Source organism: Lynx rufus, unplaced genomic scaffold, assembly GCF_022079265.1.
Source record: "Lynx rufus isolate CCGP_SWC_20201006 ecotype Redwood Valley unplaced genomic scaffold, mLynRuf1.p SCAF_3, whole genome shotgun sequence".
In the NCBI taxonomy this organism is placed as follows: Eukaryota; Metazoa; Chordata; class Mammalia; order Carnivora; family Felidae; genus Lynx; species Lynx rufus.
Window position 1 is genome coordinate 58,006,031 of NW_025814845.1, and position 8,748 is coordinate 58,014,778.

Genomic DNA, 8,748 nt, shown 5'->3' on the forward strand with positions numbered 1-8,748 from the left:
ATAGTATCCCAGGCAGCAAGTCTATAAACTTTATGACCGAGTGTAGGAAACTACTTCAGCTATAGTCACCAGCCACCCACATTGAAGGGGAGAAAAGTAGGTCCCACCTCTTGCTGGAAGCAGCATCAATGTCACATTAGAAGATAAGCATGTGAGATGGAGATCTTGTCACAGCCGTCTTGGAAAACTCAGTCAGCCCTACTTTAGATCCCCCTATGTACATTTTGTTCCTCTGGTGCTGACCAGCTTCCAATTACCAGCAAGCCAAAGGGCATTTTTCTGCTTAGGACTATCACTCACCTGGTCCCACTCGGTTTGCAAATTCCCCATGGCGCCACCAAAACCAGCATCATTCCAGTATGGGTGCTGCCTGCTCCCAGACTTCTGCCTCTACCCCTGAGCCCTCACCATTCCTCCCTCCACTCAAGCCCATTTCAAAATGTATAAAGACAAAACTGCATATAACACTGCTCACATACTCTAGAAAATACTCCACCTTTACAAACCCCATCCAAGAAATGCAAACAGGCAGATATGAAATATGGTGGTAATAGACATGCTTAATTAAATTTCAAAACTATTCAATGACATGTTTATGTCATTATTATATAATGGACAATAAAAGTCCTCAATGTCAGTAATCCTAAAAAAACCTCTTACTTCTAAGTACCAGGTAGGGGAAAAAAAAAAAAAAAAGCATCCTGCACAGAAGATTCCTATCACCAGAAACATTGTGGCACCCTCTGCTGTCAGGAAACAGAATTTAAAATTACCCTAGGTTCATTTTCCTTGAAGGATTCTCCAGCATCCTTATACCATAGGCTGTCAACCATCTTATCCAGATGTAAAAGCTTAAATCAGAGACTGGGAGAAAGTTAGGGGACTTAATTCAGGCAAGACAGTAAAGAGTGAAAATCTAATCAGTGTGCAAAACTGAATGGTAATAAGTAGGAAAGGAAAAATGGAGCTTGGAAGAGAATCTCAAGAGGTAGCAGATATCAGAGACACCACAGGATAGCTATCTTTGTCTGATTTTACATAACTTTATCTCGGCAAATTACCCATGAAACACAGAAAGGTGAAATAAGTTGCCCAAGGTCACACAGCGAGTGAATGGTAGAGCTAAGATACAAACTCCAGCAATCTGTCTCCAGAGCCTGTGACCTTGATCACTCTTTTCTACTGCTTAATAAACAAGTATGGCTATTAATGGGGAGGGACTTTCTTTAAATGTATCAAGAATTATCATTATCATTATTGCTCTTACCTAAAAGAAAACTGATTGCGAGGAAAATTACTTGCCCCTTAATAAGAGAAATTAGGAAGTAATCCAAGTCTCCCATTCACAATTAAAGCCATTCTAAAGTTTGGAAGATTCTTTTCCCTTCTAAATTTAGGAACAAATTTGTTCTTTTGAGAAAGCAAAATGTATTACAATGACCCCCAAGCTAATGTCCCTCATCACAATCTCACGAAATCTGTCAGCTGGTTTTAGGAAAATGAGGTCCTCCTACAAGCTCAAGGCTTATACATCTGGACTGATTCATCCACCAACCAACCAGGCAGCTGAGCAGATCGTCACGCAGATACAAAGACTGGTTCACTTGCCAGGTGAAACCTTTGTGGAGGCAGGAGAGAAAAGGCCTTTCCCCATAAAGGACAGAACAATCAATTCCTATCCTCCATCATGAAAAAATAAGTCAAGCAGATCTGGGTCAGGATGAAAAGTATGTCCAAGGGGTTGGAGAGCTCTGGGCTGCAGGCTGAATAAAACAGGACTGCATTCCTGGTATGGTGTTAGAAGAACCTCATAGTTCAGTCAGCCCCCAGATGGTAATGGTAGAGCCTAGACCCCATTCCAGTGTTGGAGACTTGGGGACACTGGTACAATTCACTGGGAGCACATGCTGTAGATCACCTAAATGCTGCCAACGGAAGATTATGTGCCTAATGCCTACTGAGGGCTCAGTGTGCACCGGGCACTATCCTTAGTGCTTTATCTTATGTAAACCTCACAACACAAACCTTATGAAACTGCTACTGCTATCCTTATTTTACAAAATAAAAGGTGGTTAAGAGCTGACCCAAGGTCGCACGCCAATATGTGTTAGATTGAAAGAATTTGAACTTCTGTCTCTCCGCTTCCAAAGCCCAGGCTATTTCTATTATATCAAGCAGACCATGCAACAAACAATTCATGACATTGAGTAACTCTGAGGATTGTTTACGGCCCTCCCCTGAAATTTTAGACTAGACCAGAAGCCCAGATGTCGGGATCTACAAATACACCTAGATTGTGATACCCAGCTATGACACTGAGCAGTACATCTTGGAGGAGACACCTCTTCTATTTACTCCTCCATGTTTTACCTTCTTCTCCCCTAGTCCTCATGTCTCCCTTCCCCCAACCCAGGTCCTCTCTCTTGATCTTTATGTCTTGGATGGGTATTTGTCAAAAGGGACAATCCTATTTATTCCAGCATATATTTAGCCCAATACATATTTAGTGAGTCACAGAGGAGATAATGGTGCAGAAAATCAAGAGAAAGTCTTCCTTTGCAGGCCTCTGTAGAAAGCCTGGGCAAGGAAATTTAAGTTCGCTGGGCTTCAGTTTGTACAAGCAAAACCAGAGTGTGTTGGACTATACAGTCTTCTAGCTCTAAAGTCTATAATTCCGTTACTTTAAACAAATTTGTTATTCTTCACAAATGAAATGGCCCCGACAAAATACATCAACTTACAAAGAAAAAGGTCAAAAGAAAGGGATAGATTCATTCTAACAAATTCTGTGCTTTGCCCGGACAACATGATTTGATTTAAAAACAAAAACAAAAACAAAAACAAAAACAAAAACAAAAACAAAAACAAAAGAAAGTGCACAGACTTACACCAGCTAGTGCTGCTTCCCTCGCAAAATGACGGAGTGGAAGGTGGGTCTTGCCTGGTGCCACGGTTCACCATCCCTGAAGGTCAGGCCAATTTTAGAGTCTGTACCAGAGATTATTTACCTCATCCTCTGCAAATTACATTCAGCCCACAGGGGCTCACCTGATTCAGATTACCTCCCATCCAAATACCAGGAAATAGGGCTGCCTCAGGGTCTTTGAAGGAGGATTTCTCTATATTCTTGCCTCAGCTCATCAATCCTGCCCCCTTTAGAAGTACTGGGAAGAAAAACTTCCATCCCTCCTTCCATGGGTTCTCCATTCAACCCATGCCACCAGAGGAGAGTTACAGGATGGTGGTGAGATTTGAGAAAAAGCCACTGCACAGGTGTGGTCTAAGCCCTTTCTAGGGCTCTAGCCTCGCCCCAGGCAGCTGCGGTATTTATAATTCACTGCTCCTCTGCCGAGAACAGAGCCTCCCCTGTAAAAGGGAGGCCTGTAGCCTGTGACCTTATGGGTAAACTCAACTGAGAGCAAGGAAGAACAAACTCAATCTGGCCTTAGGTCCAAGCCACAATCCCCTTTCCAGCTTTAGCAGCAACATTTGACTCCCATATTTACTTCCCAATTGATTTAAAACTTGATTCAGAACTCTGGAGAAATATAACCCTTTAAAACTTTAAGAAAGCACATATCATATTAAGTTCAAAGTCACACGCGGTAGTAGTTGCTCTAAAGGAAATTAGAATTCAACACGGGACATTAACATATGCATAATCTAAGCAAGGCAGACTGGAACAAATGCCAAGTAGAGATTTCAGGCAAATGCTGTCATGATGCCAAGTGGGAGGTGGGGAGAAGGGGGTGGTGACAACAGTCCAGGGCATTCAGGACTGTGTTTCAGAAAATCTTTTGGTGCTGTGACCAGGCCCTGAAAGAAGACCCAGAACCGTCCTTTCCTTTCAGGGTTCTCCAAGCTCCATCAGGCAGGCTTAGTACCTCAGGGTCCCCAAACACATGAGGATGAGGAGCCAATGCCAAGCCCCACCTAAATCCACTCTACTGGCAATGGCTGGATTTACAGGCGCTTCTAGACAGGCTAAGAAGTCTCTTTACCACACTTAGCTCATTCTGAATTCGGACTCCAGAAAAACAGAATATGTAAGACAAGGAAAAGAACAAAGAGTGAAAATGGGACAGAACAGTTCGTTGGAAGCAAGTTGGCGATTAAGAAAAGTTTTGACTCCAGGGCACCTGGGTGACTGTCCGTGAGGCGTCTGACTCTTGATTTTCAGCTCAGGCCATGATCTCATGGTCATGAGATGGAGCCCCATTTTGGGCCCCGGACTCCAGGCTCCTGTGCTCCAGGGCATGGAGCCTGCTTAAGATTCTCTCTCTCCCTCTCTCTCTACCCCTCCCACCTGCCTCCCCCTCCCACCCACCCCCACACACAGGCACTTGCTCTCGATCAAAAAAAAAAAAAAAAAAGTTTTGACTCTAATTTGAATATATGTTGTTTGTGTCTACGGGCAGGGGGAAGTGCAATCAGTCTGAAGCTTTGATCTTGATCAGAGGTTTACAAGAGTAGATGCTTGGCATTCCTAGGCAACATTATCTGGGCAAAAGCAATCCTTAATGAACTGAGAAATGGCAGGTGCTCCACCAGGGACCCAGTGTATCACATATCACAGACTGGGCCTCTGTTAATTGACATCCATAGGAATCTAAGCTTAAATTCTTATTCTAAAAGAGAGAGCATACAAGTCACAGGCTTACATATCTCCCAAAGACCATATTTTTGTGGTCCCTGTGTGACAGAACTAAGCCAAAAAGTTGTCCTGAAGAGGCTGTTTCTAAGGACATCTTCCATATTGAGCCACTTAACACTAAGGTTAGAATTCAGCCAAACTCAGCCAAATTCAGCCAAATTCCTTCAGCACTTTCTGTTGGCCACACATCCACCTCTCCCAGCCAGGAACGATTTGAGGTCACTTACTGTCATACTCACTTTTTTATAACCCAGCTCTACATATTGTGTCTGGCACAAAACCAGTGCAAAGTAAGTATTTGTTAAATGCGATAAATGAATGGATAAACCGAACGACCAGATTCCAGCATGACTTGATTGTCTTCTAGTTTGAGAAAGGTATGATTCCATCATATTTCAATCAATATGTTCTAGTGTTAAACACTTGGGGGGGGTGTCTTCAACCAATTTTTGTATAGTTATGTGTGCACACGCTTCTATCAGATTCTTACATATAATAGAAATTCAACAAATTCTTTTTTCTTTTTCATTTATTTTGAGAGATGGAGAGAGAGCAGGGGACGGGCAGAGAGAATCCCAAGCAGGCTTCGCACTGACGCAGGGCTTGAACTCACCAACCATGAAATCATGATCTGAGCCAAAATCAAGAGTCACCCAGGAGCCTCTGAATTCAACAAATTCTTATGAGTAAGATAGGAGATGAAAAGCTCCATCACTGTCCTCAAAATGTCTTAGGCTTTCTCTCACCCTGATCCTGATCAGTTAGTTACCTCCTGTGTTTTGTCTTTCATGAGTCAACTCCTAGAAAGCTTTCAGTAGTTTTAGTCGTACCCCCAACTCAGACACAGCTTTGTCTACAAGAAGCTTTATATACTGTTTGATGTGCAATGTTGAAATGAGGGGAAAAGCAAAAATTGAACTATAATAAATGAAGTGCTAAATCTTTTAAAACTGGTACAAAGTGTTTATAGTTTAGAAGAGGGAGAGGGGCGCGTGGTGGCTCAGTCAGTTAAGCATCTGACTCTTGATGTCATGATCTCGCGGTTTCTGAATTCAAGCCCTGCGTCGGGCTCTGCACTGACAGCATGGAGCCTGCTTGGGTTTCTGTCTATGTCACTCTCTGCTCCTCCTCCACTTGCTCTCTCTTTCACAAAAAAGGGAGAGGGAGAAGGAGAGGGAGAGGGAGAGGGAGAGAGAGAGAGAGAGAGAGAGAGAGAGAGAGAAATTACAGAATAATTTTGGATATTAATTAGCATTCATGGAAAAGGTAAACTTTACGCTGGACTATGAGGAAGCGGCATTTTCTAAAAATGATTGTTCCATGAAGGAACCATGTGCACAAAGGAGCAAAAATTCATAGGTAGTGTGTTATAAAAATATATGTGAAAGAAGAACGTAAAATAAAACTGAAAAGATACAATGGGAACAATATTGTAAAGATTTCAAAGTAAGGAATCTGGGCTTAATCAAATAAACATTAGTATACCTGTACATTATTTTGACCAAGACTGCAATGAGTCTAAGCTTAGGAAAAGTAACCTGGTGGGATGGATATAAGGGGAGACAAACTGAAATCGGATGTAAGACCATCAGCTAGGTGTAAGATTATTATGAGAATGAAAAGGGATATGTAAAAACAAACAAAAAAAGCAGACCTGCCCAAAGGTGGCATTTAATCCAAAGGATTAACTGGACAAGCACAAGGAAAAGTCCACATGAAGATGACAGTAAGAAACAACTCCACTTAAAATTCAGTGAATATAAGGCAAACAGCAAAACCTTGAAGAGAATTTCAGCAGAGACGATGAAAGAAATGGCAAAGAATGACATCCCCCACTTCAAATTATGCACTACTGATCACCTATTAAGTGACAAGCACTTATAAAATAGGATCTTGGCTCCATAGTACTCACATTCACTTTGATTCATGACCAAAACTTCAAAAAATTAAAAGAAAATTAAACATGTACACATTATAAAAATGTTTAGTGGGGGAAAAAAATCTTGGTTTTAAAATCTACGATGCCACATACTACTACTTCGAACACAAGCTAGTTAGTATCCTACAGAGCTCCATTTACTAGTTAAGAAGGCTCTGAAAGCTACATTAAAAAAAAAAAAAACTTCATGCACACTCTTTGATGATAAAACAATGAGTTTCTGTACACCCTGATATTCATAAACATACTGAATTACTGGCTTTTGAAATGAGAACATAATAGATATGAATTCTGTGGCAAGGCAACCTTATTTTAGGGACAATTCTTTCATGGACAATTCTACCATACTTAAAATCAGACTAAGCATTTAGCATTTCTCTAAGCTTTCTTAAAGTCTCTGAGCAGAAAAAGAAAAAAAAAAATGTCAAAATGTAAACCATTTACCTCTGGAAGATGAGATTGTGAGTTTTTCACCTTTTCTTACATATTTCCTACAATAGATATTTTTGAACATTGAATTCACATGTCATGGACATATCTTTGAAGAAACCCTGGGTGCTACAGCCTAGACTTCAAGAGCGTGAGAAAAATGCTTCTAGCACATGACTGCATGTCAACACGTGGTAATACATTCATTCTGCATTATTTTGGACAAATTTGGATCCTCAAAGATCTAAGTAATCAGGTTTTGAATTAAAACATCTAAAAATGGACAGTCTATCAAATCATGAGCTCCTCCATGATAAAGGACTTAGCTATTATGTAGGTAGTTTAGCAAAATAGAAGTTTGAGTCAAAGGCAGTGTGGTGTGGTGTGTTTGGGGTCATAGACCTAATTGAATTCCCAGCTCCCAACATTTAATAGCTATCATTTACTCAAGCATATCATTTAACCTCTGAACCTCAGCTTTCTCATCTATAAAATGAAGACAACACCTACCCTACAGAATTATCATGCCAATCAATGCTAACGCATAAGCCTGGCATGCAGATGCTCGAAACACAAAGTTTTGTTACTTTTCTATACTCACTCCTACTCAAGATCCAATGATCCTGTGATTAAAAGCAGTATGCTTTTAATTAGCTTAGGGTGACATAACAGAACCAAAAAGTATTACTAACAGAGAGGCATCCGACTCTTGATTTCAGCTCAGGTTGTGATCCCAGGGTCATGGGATGGGGCCCCGCATCAGGTTCCACGCTGAGCATGGAGCCTGCTTAAGATTCTCTCTCCCCCCCTGTCCCTCTCCTCCACTCAAGCTCTCTGAAACAAATGTGAGGGGTGTCTGGGTGATGCAGTTGATTAAGTGTCCAACTCTTGATTTCAGCTCAGATCATGGTATCACAGTTCTTGAGTTTGAGCCCTAGGTCCAGCTCTGCACTGTCAGCTTGGGATTCTGTCTCCCTCTCTCTCTGCCCCTCCCCTACCTGCTCTCTGATTATATAAAAAATAAACTTTAAAAAATAAAAAAATTTTTTTAATTAAAAACAGAAGTATTACAACTAGAAAAGTAGTCTTTCCTTAATCTGTATATTGATTGGCAACACCTGGGAAGATATCTCATTCCTTCCCCAAATCAAGATCAGCACTACTGCTCTGCCTAAGCCAAGGAAACTAACACAGGAAGGGGAAAAGAGTGGAACACAGAAGACAGGAAGGTGGGAGAGAATAAAGATCTGGGCTCAAAACTAGAAATCAATACTATTGCCTTTATCCAGGTAATGAGATTTCTACAGAATAAATAAATGTACCAGAAATGTTAGGATTTCTAGTTGTAAGCCAACCTTGTTTATTTGCAGGAGATTCAACTAGCTCAAAATTAGAAAAATGGTATTCAATAAATACCCATGAACTAATATGTACACATTTTATTTCCTAACCGAAAGGTTTTTATAAATAGGCTATGTTAGAAACTGGAATACTACTGTATAAGTTGTAGGATCATCAAATAATCTTTTGTATATTTTGTTCCTGAATTAAGAGGTGTGTTTAATTCCATTACATAAGCCAAAAAGGTACTATAAAATCAGATCTTGCCAGGAATATTCCATGCCCCTTCTATTCATTCATACCTACTTTCAAGCACTTAGAGAAGAAAGAAACAATCCATTTACAACAAAGACAACCACCTCATGCATTAAAAACAAAAAAACAA